A 25,108-nucleotide genomic window follows, 5' to 3' on the forward strand; every position below is an offset into this window, starting at 1 on the left:
CTCTGAGACACAGACATAATTTCATTTGGCATTATTATTAATCCAGGCAAAATATAAATTGCAGCTGTAAAACATTATATCAATCCCATTGAAACCTGGTATTGATTTTCTTCATAGATTTTTGAGACCAGAATTTTTTTTTATATTGGTACAAATATATCATGGGATAAGCATGGAATAGTGGACAGTTTTTGATTCTTATGTGTTTATGTACAACAGTTTTATCATTAAACCCCAGTGTGAGCTTTCTAACAATGCCTTGGGATATCTCATTTAGAATCATGAGAAATTAGTGTAGCTTGCTCATTTAAAGGAATCAATTCTTGCATAACACAAAAACATTACTAACCTTAGGGGCAAATGACAAGGGTGCGATGAGGTCAGCCTCACCTAATGGACTACACCTCACACCAGTTGCTGGAATCTGCATCTGCAAGCCCTGTTTTCTTGTGTTATGTACAAACCTCCCAACCTCCCTCATTACAATATAATCTAGCAGGAGGCAGATGTCTTACATCTGTAATCCTAGCTACTCAAAAGTCGGAAATCCATCCATACAATCTTGACCAGCTCAATTAGAAAATCTGTTAAAATTGAGCCTCCAAGTGATTAGTACAAACAGGACTGAAAGTGTGATTCAAATAGCCAAGTGCCAGTCAACTAAACAGAAAACCCTGAGTTCAACCCTCAGGACTTGTAGGGGGTTGGGGGGTAAGGGGAGATGCAGCACTATATTCCCTCTTGATAGTATTCAGAGGACGGAGAACTAGTAGGAAGTGTCTCAATGACTGTTGTCAGTCAAGCCCTGGCTTAGAACTCTGTGTATGAAAAGTTGTAGTTGTTCTTCAGTGGTCAGACTCAAACTACATAAAAAGAATAACTTTGTATGTAGGTAGGAATAAATTTATGCTTTGGCCTACTGCGTGAAATCAGAACAAGAAACCACCTTTGAAAACAGAATCAGCTTTATGGGAGGAGGCTGAGGAAGAAGCTTATTCCCTATATAGTATACCATCAACCTCCCTGGAACTACAAAGCCTGTAAAAATAAAGTCCAGCAAAGCATTGGCTGTGCCTTATGGCAAGTTTTTGTCCCCTGCTTAGACCACCTCCCCCCATGGCTGCTTTGCTCTCCAATCTCCTGTGGCAGTAGCATCCACCAGCACATAATGGGATACCGGCATCGGGATGCTTGCTGATCTTACTTTCCAACCTCATGTCTTAAATTAGTCTGGCTCCATATCACTAAGTTAATTTAGTCCAGATTATAAGACCTTAGAAAATACCTGTTGTTTCCAGATTCAATGTGTAAAGTCTCCTAGCAGGGGCAGGTTTTATCCGTTAGTCAATAACCGTTCAGTCAGTACCAGACAATCTTGGTGCTAAGTTCATTCTAAATTTTCCCTTTCTTGGACACAAGAAATCCCTCAAGTCACTATGATGCTTGGGTCTTCAAAGAGAGAAAGTTGGAAATGCTACATATAATGATCAGACTGTCCTAGAGGCACTGTAAATACCAAAGCAGTTCTGGCTATGTCACCTACAACTGGTGGCAGCAGTCACCCTTGCATGATATCCAGGCTGTAGGTAAGCCTTTGAAACCTGCAGGAAGTAGATCGACAGACTACATTTTCTTGGAGGAGGCTTTTTAAAAAATCTTAGATTTTATGATTTGCAAATTTTCTGTTTGGCAACTTGCAATCTAGAATAGATTTTTGTCATCTGCTCACACATGCAATGTTTTTACTTGTTCCCCATTTACTTTTTTAACTTTAGAAACTTGGTGAATACTTTAATTCAGTTTAAGAAGCCTAATATTGTAGCAGTAAAGGGCCCAGCCATTGGAGTAGGAGCATCCATATTGCCTCTTTGTGATGTGGTTTGGGCTATTGAAAAGGCTTGGTTCCAATCACCCTATACCCCCGGACAGGATCCAGATGGCTGCTGTAATGTTATTTTTCCCAAGATTATGGGAGGCGTGTCTGTGAGTACCTTCGTTGAAAAATTATTTTAGACAATGTCTTAAGGACCTATGGTTTGGATGTTGTTCTACTCAGAGTATCCGGTGTGTTCTTTGGGAACATTTCATCAATGTACTTGGTTGATGTACTGCTGTGATCCTTCCCAGGGGAAGGCCATTCCTCCCATGAGGAGCCTCCAGATCTGCATAAATCACACTGATATCCAGTTTTCAATCAAGAATTGTTCTCTAACTTCACAAGCTAAAACTGCCCTTTTAAAGTGGCAGTGGGAGGCCATGCACCAGTTGCTCACACACACCTGTAATTCTAGCCTTTTGGGAGGCTGATACCAGAAATGCAGTTTGAAGCCAGTGTAGGCAGAGAAAACCAAGATTTTCTTATTTTAGTTAGAATGGAAAAAGCCACAAGTGGAACAGTGACTGGAATGGTAAGAGTGCCAGCCTTGAACAAATAATCCAGGTTAACAGCCAAGGGACCTGAGTTCAAGTCCTAGTATTCACAACGCCACCCCCTGCAACTGTACCAATACACCTCCGCCAACAAACACACAAAAGCAATTAGGGATCAAACTTGCATAAATAAAAGAAGTGAGGAGATGGGTTCAGTATAAATTTGTGGTTCATTTTTTCCCTATTGAAATTAGCCCAATCATGATGAGAGATTGTATTTGCATTTTCTCAATTACATACACCTGTTCCTTAGTTCTAGAGAAAGACTGAGAGAATTGGTAGAGAAGGGCATCCACAGAGATTGCACTCTGTTGAAGGGAGGGACTGGATGTCAGATTGGATAGGGGAACAATTGAAACTCCTTTAGCTCCATCACTGAGTGCCCATAGTTTGACCTGGCCAATTATCATGATGCTGTCTTCATACCCATCAATGTGGGGAGTGCTGCAAGACCACTATATCATGGAGAATGACTGTAGCTGAGGGAGTTGCAGAAGGAACTGAGAGCCCACAGCTGGAGTAGCAGTACCTCCCTTTGGGGTTCATAATAACGTTTACCTCTGTGTCACTGGGACCTACCTCCTCATGCAGAAACATCCAGGACCTGGGGGTATCACTTCCTTAGGGAGCCTACAATGAGAGGAGATAGACAGTACAATTTCAGGCAGTCTTGGGAGCAATGAGAGTACAATGAAGAAGAAAATGTGTGTCTCCTCTCTGAAATTTCAGAGGGTAAGAGCAACTGAGGAGAGAGAGCTGTCAGTCACTCCTGAGTGGGTAGGGTTGAGAAGGAAGGAACATTGGAGCTGGGAGTGGCCTGTGCAATCCTAACTATTTAGGATGCTGAGATGTGGACTATCATTATTCAGGACCAGTCCAGGCCAAAAGGTGGGTGACATCTCCTCTTAAGCTAGGGATGCATATCAACTTCACTACAATAGGAAGCCTAAAATAGGTGAGTCCAGGCCCTATAATGTACCTGGATAGGAAGCAAGACCACAACTGGAAAATGACCAGCACAAAATAGTAGTGTAGCTCACCTACCTACCAAGTCCAAGACACTGACTTCTAACAGGTGTACCATGAACAAGTATAAGGTTGGGGACCTCGGTGTCTCAGTGTTATTCACAGAGATGGCTGTAGCATCTGTTGCTCTGTGGACTCCTGGCAAGGAGGAAGAGTCCTTCCACATCCCTCAATCTATGCCTACCAAGACAGCAAATGCTGAGTGGAACCCCTCACGATGTCTAAGCATGGAAGTTTGGTGGGCACTTTTGTTCCTCAAAGGGAAAGAGAGCAGGGATCTGCAGGATCAGACAGACTCCTGAGTGAGAGAAAGGCAGAGGGAGGCAATGTTGAGGTTAGCATGGAGTTTGTGTTTAGTGACTAATATGACTTCAATGGAAATGTTCTGGCTTTGATTATGACATGTGCATCTAGGGAGAGCTGGGGTAGTCCAGGGAAACACTTGTGTAAATTTTCCATAGGTTGAAACTTACTCTAAAGTCTAAGTTGTTTTTGAAAACTGAAATGTGGAGAAGTTGAAAAAAGCACACAGCCCCCCAGTACTGGCACTGTTCTCTGTAGATGTACCTGCCCTATCCACCCTTCTACTGGTGGGTGCTTGTCCCCAGGGTGCCTCATGCCCCATCCCTTTGTGCTGCTCAAGCCAGAATAGCTGCTGTTGGGCAGGGAGGATCAGGAAGCCCTGTTGCACCATGTACCAACAGGGCCTCCTTCCCTTGGAGGCATAACACATTACAGAGCTCTGCAGCACCCTATCATTGCTATGAACTGGAGCTTACAACACTTGAGCTTTGCCTGCATTAGGCCCCGACAACTTCAGAACAGCCTTTTGAGGACTTCTGAGACCTGGAGGGAGAGGCCTGGAATGCAGCACCTTTTCCCATTGAGCAGTGAGTTTTGCACAAGGAGCTAACAGGCTGAGAACCTTGGGAATGAGCAGTGCAGGGTGGCTAAAACTTGGTACTCCCTGCTAACATGTCAGGCATTCAATGACCTTTATATGCTAGCCCTTTGTGCCCACCAAACCATGGCCACTTGGTGTATTGTCTGATAAGCCAGGAAGTGATTGGCCAGCAACCAAGAATGACCAGTGTCAATGGGTTCATAAAGTTGAATGTACTGTCCCTTTATGAGAGATCCCTGGTAGATGTGAATGTACTGTTGCAATTGACAACTCTTTCCATCAACTCATCCCTCCATTTATAACTCAATTCACATCCTACACCCTACGCCTAGCAGTCCAGGTTCACCAGTACTGTTCAGACCCAATACTTTGACATCAATTAAATGTCCATTGCAGCCCCATTTGGGGTTATTTTCCTTTTTGTCACTATAGGATGATAGTGTAAAAAGTTACCAGTCCCCTCATTGGCCTGCATGCCCACACTCTCTGAACACAACCAATCCTGAGCCATTTCTAAAAGCTATAATTCTTAGTATAAAGGTGTCTTCTCAGAAATTCCATGCCAAGTTTTAGGCTCCTGTCTTTTCTTCACTTGTAACCTGACATACCTTCCTTGGGCAGATTATTAAGTTTTTCTGAAACTTGGCCAGCAAACTGAGAAGTGTAAGGTTTGGGCTCAGTCTCAGCCTCCTGCTTCCCTGAAATCCAAGAGTCCCACAAGGACAAGAAGGTATTCTGCCCTCACATGTGAGGACCATGTTAAGCACATGATAGAATGGGGGTAGGTCCCATAGTGCTCCACCTGACATTGAAATGCTGTTTTGTCCATTTTACTATGCTGTGTGCACCTGGCCCGACCAAATTAAGGGTAGATCTTTAAGCTCATTGTGAGTTATTACTGAAGAAGTTGACTTGCTAACAATTAAATGCTAATTCTTTCACTAAAGAATCCTTATTTCAGGAACAGGTTATGATCATTGTAAGCAATAATCTGGGGAGTGTGTGGATGTGCAATGGTATGGGAGGATGAGGGTAAAGTAGAGGAAAGACTAAGTAAATTTGGATAAACACCATCTAGCCAAATGGCATTTTGGAAGTGGAATCTTTGTACTGAATGTTGACAGTGGTAGAATTCTTGATAGTTCATTGTGTTTAGAAAGATTCAAATTTGTTTGAAGTCTCTGCAGTATAAGCACCTGCACCTTGATTAATATTCAGTGTACACAAAAAGTGCATGAGTGCATGAAATTGTACACATACACACACATACACAAATTTGGAATTGAAGAGAGGCTATTAGTACAGACCTGGGACTAAAGAGCCTGTGCTACACGAAGCACAAAGTGACCTATACTATGACAGCTATTGCTCAGATTGTATGATCACCTTAAGCCATACTTCCAGCCCTTTTTGTGATTATTTTGAATGTGGAATCTCAAGACTTTTCTGCTTAGGCTGGACTTGGAGCCACCATCCTCCAGATTTAAGCCTCCTTAGTAGCTAAGATTACAGGTGTGAGCCACCAATCCTGGCCTACTGCTTGTGCATTTAAGTGGGAAACGGTTAACAGCCTTGAATCAGTCATTCACACTCTTGGGAAAATTCAGGAATTCCTTTCATTGTCCTGCACATCCAGCCATTTGGAAAAGAGAAAAGCACAAGTCAGGAATGACTCCCTAGTAACAAACAGATGTGTATGGAGCTAGCTTGAAAGAAGCAAGACGGGCCACCATACCAGTATGATGGCTAGAAACAGATGGCTCCAGTGAGACCAGATGAAGAGAACCAGGTAAGGACATGAATAAAGGCAAATGGTAGAGAGCCATGTTAGAGCTATTGACTGACAAGGGCAGAAAACATAAAAAGTAGTAATGAGACTAGCCATGGGGTACGTGCCTATGATCCGCATACACATGTAGCTTAGCCCAAAGGCCTACTTAGACCCTATCTTAAAAAAAGAGAAAAGTGACTGAGGAGAACAGAGTGGAACCACTATCACTGGGTTCTCTGGGCCTGAACATGTTGCCATATACTGTGTTGAGAATATACCTCCTGCTTGACTGGAGGGACTAGGATGTGGTTTCTCTACTGTATGTTGAGAAAGAAAATGATGCTCTAAGATGGGCAAATTCAGTGGTCCTAGGGCCCCTCTCCTTTATCCACTCTCACTTTTCTGCTTTGAAGCACCGAGTTAATAAAAAGAACAATGTTTAGTGAGATTTCCAATAAGTGTTTACTTATACACCATCTTTTTACCCTAAGATGTTGCTTTGTCAACCTGTGGCTTAGCAGGACATTCCACAATTTTCAGAAGCTCATGACCTGTCCAAGACTGTGCTTAAATGCCAGCCTCACTTAGGGTGATGTTGTGGAATCTTGCAAGGCTTTCTGCTGAGGAACAGGTTCCTTGCGACTGTTTTCATCCCGCTTGCTTCTCTTGAAGGGTGGTGAGTCAGCCACACCTGTGCCCTCCAGCATTTGCTCATGTGCTCTGGGCACTGTGTGGAATTAAAAAAGCAGTGGAAACTGTAGTACCCTCTGGGCAATTTTCATGAAGATTGCATCTCTTGAGAAGGGAGACTCTATCCACCGCTTGTTTACCTGAAGCCCAGAAGCCCTGGGTCTGGTTTTCAGCACTGCCAGGGAAACACAGAAGGAAGTCATCATTTCAACCCATTCTCCCCTCCTCACCCTGCATGAGCATCTGGGAGCCTGTTGCTGGAATGGTGCAGTCCACACACTTTCCTCTGGAACCAAAATGAAAACCTGGTACAAAATTAAAGCCAGTGTAATGTGAATAAGCTTGCATTGATGTATACACTATTACATGTTGTAAAAACAAAAGAATGTTCACTTCCTTCATGCAATCATTCGAAGTCATGTGTCAGACTCACCCCGCATGACAATAATTTTGGGAACATCAAAGTCCTGGCTGCGTTGTCTCTTATAGTTATATCCATATGGTGAAATGTGATGTCTAAGATGATATCCAGCAGGAAGAGCCTCAGCCATTAGAACATGGGCTCTGTGTCTCAGGAACAAGTCACTTTTCGTAACTCAGAGAGGAAAAGAAACCCCAGAGAGCCATTCCATGCCTGGTTCACTTCCATAAGATTAACAATTACTTGGCATTATTAATGGCTCATTGTCTTGCATATGAAGAGTTCACACATGGGAGCTGGCATTAGAGGACAGAGTGCAGATAAAGGAAGTTAAAATAATAACCTCAAACCAAAGCAGACCTTTTTTAGTTCATATTTTTGGATTATCAATGAGGTTATGTCTTTCTCTTAATCACCCAGCCCATCTGCAAATTGGATCATGACCCGACACAATTCATACTTGGTGTCTACTAGCACCCCCCCCACAGGATCGGGGGTTTGTGAGTACCCATCCTCAATGTTGACATTGAGGAATGAGGCCCCCTCTGTCTGCTTGCATCATGTTTCACATCACATCACTCTGCTTTCTTTCAGGCCAATGAAATGTTGATCAGTGGATGGAAGCTCACCACACAGGAGATATATGGAAAATGCCTGATGTTCCAGGTTTCTGGCCAAGGATGTCATGGTTCTAATCAAGGAGCTTGCTTCCTGTAATACAGTTGTTCATGTAGTTGGTTCTTTTTTCCTTCATGTTTTTTTTTTGTTGTTTATTTTATTTCCCATCCCTTCCTCTTCCCCTTCACCCCCCCCAAGCAAAGTTGTAAAGTTCATTTTTTGACAAAACATCTTGTACATCTGTATCCCTATTTAAACAATTTGTTTTTTTCCCTTAGTTGGTTCTTTTACATGTTAGTTTAAAAAATAAAATCTTAGGCTGAGAAGGTGGCCCAGTGATAAAGTGCTTGCCTAGTATGCATGAAGCCCTGGGATCGATTCCTCAGTAACTACAGACCCAGAAAAAAGCCAGAAGTGTTTCTGTGGCTCAAGTGTTAATGTGCACAAGCACTGAGTTCAGGCCCCAGAACTTACAAAAATGAATAAATTAATAGTTGATCGGCTGTTGCCACTTAAGGCCATAAAAAATGGGCAACAAGGCTCAGGACTTTTGCCCCAAGAGCTTATGTCTCTGCCCACAAACACGGTGATAAAGATCATGTGTCTCACTTTCCAATAAATAGAAAACCCTTAAATGATGAATGGATTGATACAATGTGGTATATATGTATGAAGTTGCATACACACACACACACACACACACACACACACACACACACACAGAAATCCCACTCATCCATCGGAGAGCATGATAAATACCATTTGTAACAAAGTGGAAACACTGGGAAAGTATTATATTACGGGAAGTAATCCAGACTCAGAGAACACAGGCTGCATGTTTTCCCTTATTTGTGGCAGCTACAATGCTCCACTAATTCCAGAAGCAAATACACTGGGTTGTATGCTAATGGTCAGAGATGAATTAACTGAAATATAATGGACTCTATGAAGAGCAGAAATAGTGAAATATTTTTTCCTTTAAGGAAATGTTTAATAGTCTGCAAGAAAAAAAAACTCCAAAAGTGTGTCAGGCAATCCATTCACTTGTTAATATCTTAGAAAAAGGGTGCTCTCACTGCAGTGGGCCAGACTAAACATAGTCACACACATTTTTGAGACTAAAAATCCAAAGCCTACTGACATCACAAATAAATGTGTCTTGTTAAAAGTTTTAATCTATTTCTAGTTCCTGACTTTCCAGACCAAGAATTATTTTCTTACAAGGGAATATGAAAACATAAACATACATTTCTGGAAATGAGCATGAGGTTATTTGTTCTTTCTCAGAAGTTTCTCTCAATGAAAACAAACAACTGAACTTAAATGCTGAAGAATATAAATGTATTACTCCATCATACCATAAAAAAAATGTAATCTGTGAGCAAGGTAAACATGACCAACCAAAATAAGGCAATTAACAGAAGTCTCATAGAAGTAAATTTCTACTTTCTCATTGCCATCTTAAACCCTCCACCTCTGTGTTCTTCTGGTACACAAATGAGAATCTGGCAGACCTCTTAAGGAGCAGAGCAAAATGGACAGTCTCCACACAGGCCAGATGAGCACAGTGAGTTCACAGGTCCCCAAGGTAGGTATTTCAGTATGGGAAGCTGTTGGAATGATCCTTTCCTCATAATCCAAACAGTCACATGCTCATGGCCAGGTCCAGAAATGTCGAAGTGAGACTTATGAAGGTAACAGGTGAAAAAAGGCAATAATCTAGCATAAAAGATAAATGTTTCAAACAGGACTGTGGTAGGGCATAACTGTAATTCCAGAACTCAGGAACCTGAGGCAGGAAGATCTTCAATTTTAGTCCAGCTTGGCAATAAAGCAAGGTCTTGCCTTATGAAGCTCAGGTTTCCTATCATCACTTGCTAAAGAAAAACTACTTGCATGAGAAGCACCATCTGAGATTTCCATGGCACCCTCTCCGTCTTCACATTCATTGCCTTTACCAAGTTTTTTCTCTGTCACTATCCATTTCCCAGCTAATCAACTGCAATTCATCTCCCTTGTCCTTATCATCGGCACACAAAGTATTCTTGCCTATTCTAGTGCCATTACCATTGATTCTCTGCATTTTAAACAGTGTCCTGTCTTCATCTGAGTGATCATTTTCACTGTAACTCCATGGTATATTTGTGAGCTCAATGTACTAGATGTGGTTGTTTCTTTGGTCTCGGAGATAATTCAATATTTCAGGTGTCCTGAAATCCTTCTCCAAACTTGAGCCATGCTTCAGAGAGGGAGGGTGGCAGCTGTGCTCACTGTCCTAAGACTTGCACTTCTGACCTGTGGTGGACTCTTATTGAAAGCATGGATACTCTATGTCCCACTTCCTTTTCTTCTTGTGTCTGTTGGTGCCATCACCATAGACATGGTATCAGCTCGTGCTAGAATAATTCTTTGGAAAGAATAAGACAAAACCCAATAAAGGAAGCACAAGGAAATTATATATTGTTCAGTGTGAAAATATAAAATTCATAGTGAAGCAAAATTTATGGGGATCAAACCTCCATTTTCAGTGGCCTTGAATGTCAAGCCATCGTACTAGTTCTCTATGTCTGTGTGTAACATTTATAGTCAGGCTCTTCTTGTGGTCATGTAGGTCCTATTGACCACCAGGAGTCACTGGAAGTCCAGGGTACATTTGGTACATGGGTGGAGGGGTTCTCCTGGAGAACCATTTTGGCACTGACAGGCCAGGGATGAGGGCGAGAAGCCAAAAAGAAGGCAGCAGTAAATGTAGGGGAGGCTGCAACAGTGGCTTCAGTCACAGCCTGAAACCCGAAGGGCTACAGCATGGTCACTGCAACCTTTGGAACTCATGTGCTCATGGGGAGCTCAATTAGCATGCACAGAGCAGAGAAAAGTTGGGTATCCTGAAGCCAACGTCCAGACTGCTGTGGCGGTGCAAACTGAGGATTGAGGGCTGAGAGTGGTCAGTCCAGAGGCCCAGTGGCTGGAAGGTAGGTACACATAATGGTCGCTTAAGCCCTGGAGTCATTTGACAGGGAAAATTTGTTGTTTCTTTTCCCCCTGTCTAAGCTGCCTTCCTACCATCACCCACACACCTCGCTTCCTCTATAGCAAGAGCATAGTCAAGAGGCACCCCACTCAGCTAAGAAGAGATTTTGCAGTGGGCCCCTAATGATCCCTACCTCTTCAAGAGGCTGCAGCTGGAGCCGTCATTGGAAAGTTACATACAAACCCAGTGGGCACTCGAAAGGATGCCTGTGCTGCTGAACAGAAGTATGAGAAGCTGAGACCATTTGAATGTGGTGATGGAGGTGTGGCCCAGTTGGTAGACTGATAGCCAATGAACCAAACGGTCAGGTCCTGAGTTCAAGTCCTCATCTAGAACCAAAGAAGAAAGAGTAAAAAAGATCCTTTGTAGCATTTTTTACATTTGACATTCGTCCTATACTCTCACTAAATATATCTCTATATACCTATAAGAAATAAATTTATTCCTTTGTTGTTGGGCTTTAGCTTCATTTTTACATTACTGTATTTTGTAACCCAGGACATCATCAGTCATACTTCCACTCCAGTTTTCTTTCTTGGTTCATTTTTTTCTTATCTATTCTAAGAGACTGAAGTCCAGACAAGGGCTCTGGCCATCATCTCTTTTTACCCACATACCTACTTTTTGCCTTTGTATCTTGTGTGTGTGTGTGTGTGTGTGTGTATGTGTGAGAGAGAGAGAGAGAGAGAGAGAGAGAGAGAGAGAGAGAGAGGGAGGGAGGGAGAGAGAGAGAGAGAGAGAGAAAGAGAGAGAGAGAGAGAGAGAGAGAGAGAGAGAGAGAGAGAGAGAGAGAGAGAGAGAATAACGTAGAGAGGGGTTACAATTACATGGGCAAGGTAATGAGTACATTTCATATCAAGCATTGTTGCCTCCTCCTTTGTTAACCCTTACCATCCATTCCCATCTCTTCCTCATCCCATCCCCACCACGTCCCATAGTTTCCCTTATTTGCAATAATTAATATATGTCTGACACAAGCAGAAATGGTCAGATAAATGAAATGAACCCATAGATAAGGTCTCATTTTTTTTTCTTGCCTTTGTATCTTTATTGGAGTCTTCAAACCTCATGCAATTTCCAGCCAGAAGTGATCTCCAATGGCGGTTCTCAGATGCAACCTCTAGACATATGTAGTCATGAGCTAGCAGCAGCCGACTTCTACTATCATTTATGCTGGTGATCTTCCAAATCATTTCTCAAAATCTAGGCTGTTCCTGATAGCTTGTAACCCATATCCTTCAGCTCTCACTCTCCTCAGAATCAAGGGTTTCAGGTTCAAACCACCAGCCTACAGCTTAAGACTTGTTTCATCTTCCTTTTTACCTTTTTTATCTTGATGATTCTTTAGAAATTAAGAGTTTCAATAAAACCATGGACTGGGGGGCTAGGAATGTGGCTTATTTGTAGCGTGCTTGCTTACCATGCATGAAGCCCTGGGTTCGATTCTTCAGTACCACATAACAGAAAAAGCCAGAAGTGGCACTTTGCCCCAAGTGTTAGACCACCAGCCTTGAGCAAAAGAAGCTCAGGAACAGATCTCATGCCCTGAGTTCAAGCCCCAGGACTGGCAAAAACAAAAACCAAAAGCCAAAATCAAAAAATAAAAAAAGCAACAAAAACAAAACAAAACAAAACAAAAAACTATGGATTGCTGGTGCAGTTGACTCATACCTATACTCCTAGCTACTAATGACACTGAGATCTGAATGTTCCCATTTGAAGCCAGCCTGGGCAGAAAAGTCTGAGACTCTTATGTCAAATTAATGACAATAATCCAGAAGTGCCGCTGAGGTTCAAATGCCAGAGTTCTAACCTTTAATACAAGGAGCACAGGGACAGCACCCAAACCAGAGTTCAAATATCTCTAATTGTTGGAGATTGTGGTTTGGTCTATTGAGCACTAGTCAATGAGTGAAAATGGCAAGTATTGAGTTCAAGTCCTGGTTTGAGACCAGAAGAAAAAACAGAAAGTAAAATCAAAGAAACAGACATTATAATAATAACTGGGGGGTGGTCACAGAGCGTAAGCAGGCCCTGCCTCCATTCCTCCCTCTTCCAGCCTTCTCTGACTAAGCAGATGGGCAGCCTGGCCTGACTTGCTGGCAGTGGAAGAGGCTGCTGGTTTTGGGGAATAGTACCAATGCCCCCAGTCCCCAGCTCAAGTAGTCAATGAGGAAGGAGAAGATTGTGTGGGAGAGGCCAGTGTTGCTGCTGCCTTAGGCTTCATCTCATGGCTGGCTCTCTGCCAACTTGGTCATACCTCCCAACTCCCTTAATGTCTATTTTTTTCAACATATATTTTATTTTACAGTTTTGTATTTTAATTTTTTAATGAATTTATTTATTTTGTTTTTGGTTCTAGGTAAGACATGAATTCAGGCCCTGGCCATGTCCAAGACCATTGTTTTTTGTTGGTCATGGGGCTTGATCTCTGAGACTGGGAACTGTCCCTCAGTTCTTCAGCTCAATGCAAGAGCTCTGCCACATGAGCTACAGTGTTACTTCTGGTTTTCTGGTGGTTAATTGTAGTTGAGTCTCATACACTTTTCAGCCCAGGCTGGCTTTGAACCATGATGTTCAGACCTCAGGTATGAGCCACTGGCGCCCATCCTAGACCATTTTTGTTCAAGGAAACTGCACAATAACATTTCAGCCACAGCTTAACTTCTGGCTTATTTTCCTTGTTGGGTTATTGGAAATAAGAGTCTATCTTTTAAATATCTGGTTTTCCTGGATACTGTTGACTCATGTGTCTAATCCTAGTTAAACAGAAGCTAAGGATTGCAGTTTAGAGCCAACCTTGATAGAATCGTCTGTGAGACTCTTATCTCCAATTAACCACCATAAAAGTGAAAGTGAAGCTGTGGATCAAAATTGTAGAGTCTTAGCCATGAGCAAAAAGAGTGCTGGAACACCACAGCACTCTACAGGCCCTGAGTTCAAGCTCTGAGACATAAATAAATAAATAAATAATGGCTTTCCACTGTTGGTGTCTCACACCTATAAACTTGGTAGTCAGGAGGCTAAGATCTGAGGATCACAGTTTGACGCCAGCCTGGACAGGAAAATTTGTGAGTCTCTTATCAGAAATTAGTAGAAAAGCCAAAAGTAGAACTGTGGCTCAAGTGGTAGAGTGCTAGCCTTGAGCAAAAGAAGCACAGTGATCATTAATTCTATCTCAGGGACTGCCTTTCCCAATTAAATAAATACATTAAAATGTTTAGGGCTTTGAGGAGTGACTGAGATTGCTGAGCATTAGCAAATGAGCATGAGCACTAGGTACCAAGCTGGAGTCCTGCTCTGACTAGGGCATGTGTGGGTCCTGCCACCCCACACCTTCACCATCTGGCTTACAGCAGAGGCAGGCCAAGCGAGATGGGGAGGAGGGGGAAGAAACTGCTGGGTTTATGGAAACTTAAAGATGCTCCCAAACCCCGGCTTCAGTGGGAAATTGAGTCAGGAGTGGATTTTCTGCAGGGGCATCTAGTGCTCCAGGGAGGCAGGTGATGTAGGAGCTAAGAATAAGGTTGAGGTCTCTGCCTCTGTAGGGCAGGAAGGGAGCTTGGGCTGGGCACCTAGACCTAAGGAGCCAGCAAGTTAAGGTAGAGTAAAGTCTTGATGTAAGGGTCTGTTCCACATGTTGCCATAAAGCAGCAAACCATGGGGTACCTGGAGCAAAGAACGTGCTTCTAGGCTCTGAATCCAGTTGGGGAAGGCTTGGATTTTGTCTTTGGTTCTAGGTTGGCTGGGGAAGGTTGTCTGCAGCTAGGCAGGGTCCAGCTGTGCTGCAGGCAAAGAGCTGCTGCTGCCTGTCTGCTGGTTGGAAGAGGATTTTCTTTCTGGGCAGACTGTGAATCCAGATCCTCAGATTGCTGATTTTAAATAGCTAGGATTGCAGATGTGAGCCACCACCTCCTGTCTCATTTTAGAAGCCTTAATTCCTTTTTTTCCCCATATTTTTACCTCTAGGACCAGGACTCCCACAGGCCACCTTATGCTTTCACTCAATGGCTCTACTAATTTAGCCAGGCCTCCCCACCCCCTTAATGCCTCTTTTCTTCCAAATTTCCTTTTATTTTTTGTTTGACATTGTTAAATTTTCATTAATGAATTTATTTTTCTGTTGCTTCTAGCACTTGAACTTAGGGCCTGGCCACTGTCCCAGGGTATTTTTGCTCCAGGTTAACATTCTCTATAACACATGAGCAATAGCTCAACTTTGTGTGTGTGTGTGTGTGTGTGTGTGTGTTTTAGAGACTTATTAGGAATAGGAGTCAAATTGAAATGACTGGCTTTTGGTGGGTGTGACTCACACATAAAATCCTAGCTATTCAGAAGATGAGATCTGAGGGTCAGAGTTTGAAGCCAGCCTGGGCATGAAAGTTTTTGAGACTCTTAGCTTGAAGTAACTACTAAAAGCCAGAAATGGAATTGTGGCTCAAGTGCTAGAATGCTTTAAAAAAAGCACCTCAAGGACAGAGTCTAGGCCCTGATTTCAACCTCTAGGGATGCTCCTCACTAATGAATTATTTCAGGGCTTGGAAATGTGCCCCAGTGGGGAGAGTGCTTGATAATGAGCAAGAGTTTTCATACAGATTTCAAGTGCAAGCCTGTGAAAGATAACTAGTCTGAAGAGGAGTCTGAAATTCATTTTCTTTTGCTTTTCATCTGTCTTCTGTCTTAACTACCTTAGACTTCTCTACAACTCTCACTCCACCTTCCAAATTCAGACAAGTGACTTCAAACTCTTCCCACTCAGCAACATTTTAACTCTTGACAGAAGCATTTAACTTAATTAATGAGCTAATATTAAAGACACAATTATTTATGTTCTTACAATCCAAGAGAGTAACCATGTTGGAGAAAATTCAATTTTCTACATGAAAAAGTGGCTTAAAATATTTTCCAACCAGGAATAAAAAATGGTGAACAGGGAGTCATTTATTCAAATTAGGGAAAGTGATGATGAAGCTTTCAAAAGTGTCCAAACACATAGGATAGAAACTTAGACATGTTATTGGGAAAACAGATACTCTACTTGCTCTAGCTGGGAAATTGTGTGTTTGTGTATGTGTGTGTGAGTGTGTGTGTGTGTGTACCTGCCGGAGCCTGCCAGCAATGAAAGGGAATCCTGATTTAGGGGGCGAGGATGAGGGGAAAAAAAGACATAAGACAAAGGATGGGGTCAAGATGTCTGCATTTCAAGACTGAAGCACCGTTTATTTTTAACTTTTCCTAATATATACTGTTAGAAGTCAAGAGGTAATATAAGGTTACTACAGTCCAGAAAAATAAGAAAAATTTTGGTAAAAACAGAGTACAGTAAAAACTAGACAAGGTCAACTGGTTGAATGTAAAACAAACTCTGCAGACATAGCAAAGCAATCCCAGGCACCTGGTGTTATTCAAGTAAGCCAGTTTCTTGTATGTGCCTTCAAGTGAGCACAAGGGTCAAGATGACCTTTGAGCTTTACTGTCGGCTCCCAACATGTACCCACTACAGGTCTTCAGCTCAGGCCTTGGGTCCTATCATCTGCTTATTCTGTGCAAGGATGGCAGTAACCACTGAGCCACAGGTCTTCTTTTGGCTTTTTAGTGGTTAATTGGAGATACATATCTCATAGATTTTCCTGTTTGGACTTAATCTTCTGATCCCAGCAATCCTTGGATTAGTGTTACTGTGATGCTACCATAAAGTGACAGTTCATTAAACTGGGAACAATATGGAAGTACTTGTGCAAGATGCAAAGTAACCAAATTCATTAATTTGGGAATAACACAGGATCACATTAGAAGCCCAAAGCATAATCAAAACCTATTAGCTACAATGTATGAAACATCACATATTTATGGTGTAGAATATATACAATGAATTAAATCCTGAATCAAAAGTCTTTGCTGGGTTTTCTACTTTAAAAAAATCAGAAATAGAGTGTCATTGAAATGAAGTGCAGACTGGAGGTTTGTAGCAAGCAGCAGAGCATCAGCTGAGTGAGCACAGGCCCTAAGTCCAAGCCCCAGGATCATAAAGAAGTAGAAGAAATTGAAAAAGAGGAGGAAAGAGAGGAACGGGAAAAGGAGGAGGAAGGGATGAGAGGAGGGAAACAAAAATAGAGGAGGAAGGGTAGATCAGGAGAAAGAGGAGGAGAGGAAGAAAGGAAGGAAGAAGAGGAGAGGAGTGAAGGAAGAGGGAAAAAAGACTGGGGGAGGAGGAGAGGAGACAGGAGGAGGAAGAGAAATGCAATATAACAACAAGAATTGTCGGCAAACATCTTGTATAAGTGATCTGCATCTGCATGGCAAGATTATTTTCTCATCAAAGAGATAGCTAACACAGTGAAAATGTGGCTGATTACCTGTGGCTCATTTTGTCATCAAAGCATTACATTGAGTTTTTACACTGCATACTCACTGAATTTAAAGTTATCACAGATGCATTCAAATGAAGGAGAATGAGTGTGAGGACTTCCATGTGCAGGGTGGTGTGAAGATCTCTCAGGAATATGTTGGCGATGTTGGAAGGCAATCCGTGATAAGCCCATTCCTCCTGACACTTTCCAGGGAATATGTAACTGAGACTTCTTTTCAGGAGCAGGAAATAGTATGCACACTGATAAAATTAATTAAGCTCAAACAAGACAAATTTGAGACACACGATTTCTTCAAGGCTCAGCAGGTGGTGGAGAAAGGTTGGAGGCAGTGGCCGCGGCCTGCCATCTGGAACATTGGCCAGTTATGCTGTCTCCTGCACAACAAAACAGATCAGGACAACTCTGGGGAGGCACAGGCACTGTGGGTTCAGAAAAGAGAAACAGTGATGCCACCACTTCCATGTGCTTTAAATATATTACTATCTTATTAGCCATTAATGTTTTTATATTCTTCAATAATACTTTTTGGCAGCAATGCTCTCTTTCATTCTCTCTCTCTCCCTCCCTCCTTCCCCCCCCTCTCTCTCTCTCTCACACACACACATACAATTTTTTTAAAAGAAACTAATTTGTTACCAAAAATAGGAACTTTTAGCCAGGTGCCAGTGGCTCATACCTATAATGCTAGCTACACAGGAGGCTGAGATCTGAGGATCGTGGTTCAGTGCCACCCTGGGCAGGAATGTCTGGTTGTTTGTAACTCTGGGTTATTTTTCCAACTTTGCTTTTATGTAAAGCTATTCTTTTAAGAAAATATAATTTACAAAACAATAATAACAACCAGATAGTCAATATTTACAAATAACCAGAAAAGAGGAATTTGAAGGTTCCTAATAGAAAGTAATAAGAACATAATCAGGACATATTGTTCACAAGCATTGAAATATAAGACCATATGCCACAAATATGTACCACATGGGCTAAACAAACTTAAAAAATTAATGATCTATAGGTAAGATGTGGAACCATCTCAGATGCCCCTCAGTAGATGAATGGATCAAGACAATATGGAATATACACACAATGGAATTCTATGCCCACATCAGAAAGAATGACATCTCCCCATTTGTAAGGAAATGGAAAGAGTTGGAAAAAATCATATTAAATGAGGTCAGACAGATCCACAGAAACAGACTCCACGGTTTCCCTCATTGGTAATAACTAGTGTGTGTCTAGTATAGTCCTAAAAGAGGATCACAACAGCTCAATAGCTATGTACATATGGACCATATAAGATGATGCTAAGTGAAATGAACTCCAAGATGTGGAAACGAGGTTTTTCTTTGTCGGTGTTGTTTTTAAGGTGCTATGATTTTTTCTTTTAACTTTTCCCTATGGTTTATCCCTTGTTGTCACTCTATTTGATTTCGGTAATCTGTGTATTGTATGTACGTTTACCTGAATAGGGAATGGGAACAACAAAATGGTGAGAAAAAAGACAAAGAGCAAACCTACGCAACAGTGATACTCATGAGACAATATGTTGGAAATGAATTTCATAAGTTGTGGGGGGTAGTGAGAGGTGGAGAAGTGGGAGAGAAAGGAGGGAGGGTATAACAATATTCAACAAGAAATATACTACCTTACTTATGTAACTGTATCTCCTCTGTACATCACCTTGGCAATAAAATTAAAGAATTTTTCAAGGGAAATAACATTTGAAGGGGAATAACCATGTCTTGCTTTTGAGGTTTCTTCAAAATTTTACCCAAAAAATTACACATTAGTTTCCAAAAAAATTAATGATATAGAAATGCAAATTATCTTGATTTAATCATTACAACCATGTACATGTGCTGAACTGTCCTTCCGTGCCCCATAAATTTGTCCAATTAAAAAATACAAATAAAATCATAGAATGGCACATAGAATTGACAATATATATAATTTAATTTAAACACTTGATATTTTACCAACTGACTAAAAGCTATAACTGTCATGTTAAATAAATAGAAGCAATATGTACATTAAACGTGTTCTTTCTTTACTGGGATTCTGGAAGTTTTTGTTTGCATCTTTGAAAATCTATTTAACAAAAGATCCAAAATATCTTTGTTGTTTGTAAATTAGTCTTCTTAAATTTTTATTACATTTTGTTCAGAGTCACTTAGAAAAGCTTATATCACTCAACAAAGAGAATTATCAAGTTTACCTTGAGGTCTTAAAGCTGAAGTAGATTAGAATTGTAAACAACTGAAAAACAGAAAGATACAGAGGAACTACAAGATCTAATGATGGGAACTCAATGTACAATTTAACCATCGAACTGCTCTTGTGACCAGGGATATCTCAACTAACAAGCCTTTCTTGATTGATGCCCTATCTTGTGCTAATGAAGACTGTATTTTATATCAGAATGATATGTTTTATAATTTTGAAGCATCTAAATGTAGGGAACTTTCCTAAGAATTGTCACAGACACATTTTGTTTGCCAAGTCTCATTTATATGAAGTTGAGAAATGTGTCAATATATTTGACAAATAATGACTTTGAAAGTAGTAATAACATTGTAGGTTAAAACATTAGCCAGGTGCCAGTGGTTCATGTTTGTAATCCTAGCTACTGATGTGGCTGAGATTTGAAGATCATGGTTCAAAACTAGCCTTGGCAGGAAAGCCTAAGACTCTTAGCTGCAATTAATAACCAAAATTAAAAATAAAACACAGGAGGTGAGGCTGGGTCTCATGTGGTAGAATGCTGGCCTTAAGCAAAAAAAAATTCAAGGACAACACCCAAGCCCTGAGTTCAGGCCTCAGGACTGGCGCATACAAACATAACAAACAGAAACATTATATATGCCAACATTTATACATTATGAAACAAAACACGCGAATGGAGAGTACCCCTCATTTTTCAAAATTGTTTTATGCTTAAGCATTTTAACACTAGAGTGTTGTTCTTAGTTTAAAATGTCATCTACACAGAACTATCAATTGCTAATGTCTATAATATCCAATTAATTAATCAGGAGACCTAACTCTAAAGGTTATAAACAACACTGTAGGCAAGTAAAGCATAATATGGCCACTTAGGCCCAAGTGTCATTATATTCTTGGACCCTCCAAAATCTGAATAGGTCAAACTTGGAAATCAGTAAAGTTTGTCACGCGCGCGCGCGCGTGTGTGTGTGTGTGTGTGTGTGTGTGTGTGTGTGTGTGTGTGTGTGTGTGTACACTGGAGCTTGAATCAGGGTCCCGCACACTAATTTTGGTTCTTCATTTAAGGTTGGGGCCCTCCACTTTGATCACAGATTCACTTCCATAAAGTTCATCTTTTCTTCCTTTATTCAACTCTCTTCTCTTCCTGGGTCTTTTCAACCTTTTTCAGAAATTCCAGGTGCTATGTTTCTATTTCAAGCTCTCCTTAGGAGAGCTCCACACACAGGAGACACACAGGGACCTTTTTTAGATGCCAACTCTTCAGCAAGTAGTCGGAGGACAGGTGTCTTCAATTCGGGGAAGCTCCTGGGGGAACCAAGGCTGCAGGTCTCAGGTCCTTGATTAGCAAAGACTGAAAAAAAGATGTGATCTAAAACCAGTGCCTGCTGAGCTCCTGGGAACTGAATAACCAATCTCCCTCTCCTGTGGCTGTGTTTTAGGACCTATATCTGGTAGAACACTTTTGAGACTCTATGCACTCAAATTATATCCCTAACATTACATACCAACTCAGAGACCAAAAATAGTAGGTGGGACAGTAGAATAAGAACTCATTTTTGTTCTGTGAGCTTCTTATGCTTTTCAACAAAATGCCAGCCTTGATTTACTGGCACAGTGTGTTTATTTCACAGAAAAAGGAAGGAGGAAAGAAAAGAAGGAGAAGGAAGGAGATGAGGAAAAGAAGCAAGCCAGCAAGAAGTTAGTTTGCCAGGGAACATACAGTCATGGGAATGGCTGGAAGGACTTGCCAAATGGTCAAAGCAACCCATATCAAAAGGGCCTTCTCTGAGGGATGCTTACTTTGGAGTCATGTATATTTTGATGAAGACTGAGCTCACTGGGTAATGATTCCTGGAACCAGGAATAAATAATAAGCTCTCTTCTAGGTGGGACTTCAGAGCCATACACAGAGGTAAGCCAGCCATTTCTTGACAGAGAGAAACATGTTCCAAATTTCAAAGCAGCTACAGAAATGAGGTACAGTGTTTTGGAGTGTTTAGTCATTTGAAGGAACATGGTTCTGGGGGAAGGTGGAAAAAGAGACAATGTATAAGGATTTTTTTCGCATATAAATAATTTGGAATTTTCCTGCTAAAATCATCTCTGAATTTTGTGAAACTGACCCCCACAACAGAGTATTCTCAAACTCCACGCTATCTAATAAAGTCTCTAAGTAACTTTCTAAGTTACTTTTATATATAGTCAACTGAGCTAAGCTATGGTACCTAGTTATTTGTTTCAGTTCTTAGGTATGTTAGTGAGAAGCATTAGCCTTTAAATCCAGAGACTCTGAGTACAGCAGATAACCCTCTGTACGTAGGCAGTGCTCATGTAAGAGAGACGGCCCAAACAGAACAGACTGAACTCTGACCTCCCTGAGGAAGCCTGCAGATTTTTTTTATGGTGGCTTTTTTGGTTGTGTGGGATTTTAATTGTAGTTGCTTTTTTCAGCATTTGAAGTAAAGTATTTGTGCTGACTAGGCAGACACTCTACATTTTTTGAGAAATGCCCCAAGATTTTGGCATTTTTAAAGAATAGATCTTTGTTTTTTCCCCCAGGCCAGTCTAGACTTTAGCCTTACTATTTATATTTCTCACATAGGTGGAATAGCAGCATATACCACCGTGCCAGATGTTGAGTTTGTAAACATTTTGTCTTGGCTGACTACTAATCATAATCCTCCAGTCACTGCCTCCCAATGCTGAGATTATAGAAATGAGTACAAACAGCCTTTTTTCTCCCTATCAGCAGCTCTCAGGGTTTCCAGCCTGTCATCTTCCCCTGTAGCTCCACAATCGTGTGTCAATCCCTTAACATCAACCCGACCCTATGTAATATATGTTTGTATATATATTACATGTGCGTGCATATGCACATGCATATGCATGCACACATCAATTATTGGTCACGTTTCTCTGAGGAACTCTAGTGGCAGTGGCTGAAGTCATTTCACTTGTTAATCTCATGTAAACTAATGTATCAGCCTGAAAGGAGAGATGGCATTGCCAACACCCCAAAGATACAAGAGAACTCTAGTTGTTGCTGAATTTAAAGCATTCAAGTATTATTCAGTGGACCAGGCCACTTTCTAAAGCCTCAGATGTTCAGCAAAACTGTCATATTTTAACTCCAGACAGTGGTTATTATGGTACACACGTATGAAAATATTTCCAAATACATTTAAAAATTAGACAACCTGCCTAATAGATCAGTGGACTTTATTAATCAAAAGAGAATGTACTCACCATATTTTCTTAGGAGAAAGGTGATACATTACCCTTTAGGCCAATACACACACACACACACACACACACACACACACACACACACACACATATCTGTATACAGATTCATAATACACAAATCCATGTACACAGAACCAAAGGCAGTCTGCCTGTACCTTGCTGTAACTCCCTACAATGTCAGGGCCTCTGTATCCTAATGCAAGTTCCTGGGGCGTTTGTCAGCTCCTTCCTCAGGTTAGCAGGTGACAGACATTAACGTAGAAATGACACTCTCCTGTGTTTTGCCAGGTATGTTATTGTGTCTCTCCCTGTCACAGCCAAACAATGCAGGGATATGAATATAACCAACTGCTCTGTAAGTAAGAAGCAGAGCTAGTGCCATACTTTCCCTCCAGGCACAGACTGTCCACAGGTTTTCTCTGTGTTCTCTCCTATCTTTGTATACCCTGTCCTTGTCACTATAACTAAGCAGTTACAACCCACACACCACGTTCTCTCAAGCTCACTTCACTTCAGGAAAACAAATAACCCTATTTATTTTCAGTTAGTCAATTATCTACAGATATTTCAGACTGTTTTGTTTTCTATGTGAAGAATCTTACATGACTTCCTTATGGTGCTGGTGTTTCATCTGGATTATCTCTGTTTGAATCTTATGGTTAGAGAATTATACATACACTGAGAGGTCTGTGCTTTTTTCCTCTGCTGTGTGCTTGCAGTATATTGGTTTTTCTCTGAATGCATCTGTTATATTAGAAGAGAGCTACCAGCACTGTGATTCCTTCCTTCCTCCTTCCTTCCTTTCTACATTTGCATCTCTAGCTAACCAAGCAACAGTGGGAAGCAGGTACTAGGCCAACAGATCCCCAAGGAATATAAGAAAAGTATTTTGCATCCCAAACACTCATGCTAGCAAATGGTGTCTCTATCAGAGAAGACGACACAGGAAGATCCTGAGACATTCCCTTCATAAACAAATATGAGCTGGTGGTTCTGGAATTATTCCACCTCAATCCAGAGGAGATTACAACTCTTGGTTACAAAAGTTACAAATTACAAAGTAACTTATCATGTATGAAAAGGTGCAGTCTGCCATGGCTGCTCAGATCAATACTCATGGGTACTTCTCCAGCCTCCCTGGAGTCTTCTGCCAGAGCTTTTGCCAGTTGCTCCAGGCAACCAACCATGTAACTATACTTTTGCCATTTCAGATTCCAGGATGGAGAACTCCCTTCTAAGAGCTAGTGATCTATCACTTGCTAACCCATGATCCTTTCCCTTTTTATTTTAGTTTATACTCCAGAAAGGGTCTGGCAATTTCCCTTAGGCTGGCTTCCCAAAGATATACCCATTAAGTAAGGCAGCAAAACTTAGAGCAGAAAATTTTTACAAAATTTGTTGAAGCTGGTGGCTCATGGCTGTAATCCTAGCTACTCAGGAGGCTGAGATCTGAGGATTGCAGTTCAAAGCCAGCCCGGGCAGGAAAAGTCAGTGAAACTCTTATTTTCAATAAACCACCAGAAAACCGGAAGTGTCACTGTAGCTCATGTGGTAGAGCACTAGCCTTGAGCTGAAGAGCTGAGGGACAGTGCTCAGTCCCAGAGTTCAAGCCCCATGACCGACAAAAAAAGAAGACAAAAAGAAACATTTGTTGAGCTTGGTCAAAGTAATTCTGCAAAGTCAGACAATATTTAAGAAAAACAAAAACAATAGCAAAGACACACAAAGTCTGCTTAAAAAATTTTAACCCCACCCCTGTAAGAGGAAAGCAGATTTACTCAAGTTTTAAGTCAGTCTGAAAAAGAAGCTCAGATCAATAGAGATCTTCAAAATGGGACCATCCCTGACAAGTGAGTCCACAGAACATACTCACAGGTAGGAATTGGAGGTGGCAACAAGAAATGCCCTTTCGTAGCATCTTCACTGGACTTTCACAGCATATATAAACTTAGAAATATCCCCCTTAAAGTCAGACGTCATTGACAGCAGCGGTTTTATCTCCTGCAGGGCAGCAGGCTGTCCTGAGCCGAGAAGCAGCAGAACTGTATTGAGTTGGAGATTCTTCCTGGCACAGGCAAAGGGCAATTGTCCCTAGGCTTCAGGTGCATAAAGCCTATCCATATCCACTGCACCAAGTGCAGCCCACAGGTGGTGAAATCCTCTCAAAGGAACTCTTCAGCCACCACAGGAAGATAGGGAAAGGTGGCTGGGTCAGAGAAGAGAGAAGATGTCATTTCTCTTCCATAGGAAGAAAGAAACTCTAAAATCAGCGGATCTTGCCTGATTCCTCATCACCAGTACGTGCTGGGCCAAGCCATACCCTCCTGTGATTCATCCCACTTGACTTCCTTGCTGTTGTTGTCACCTTCTGAATAGAGAG

General features: G+C 41.5%; 1 pseudogene; it reads left to right on the top strand.

Moving 5' to 3' along the window:
• The first annotated feature begins 374 nt into the window (after window positions 1-374).
• On the top strand, window positions 375-9,970 carry LOC122100120 (annotated as a pseudogene).
• Window positions 9,971-25,108: the final 15,138 nt, after the last annotated feature.

The sequence above is a fragment of the Dipodomys spectabilis genome, unplaced genomic scaffold (genome assembly GCF_019054845.1).
Source record: "Dipodomys spectabilis isolate Male_0828 unplaced genomic scaffold, ASM1905484v1 ptg000565l, whole genome shotgun sequence".
Lineage (NCBI taxonomy): Eukaryota > Metazoa > Chordata > Mammalia > Rodentia > Heteromyidae > Dipodomys > Dipodomys spectabilis.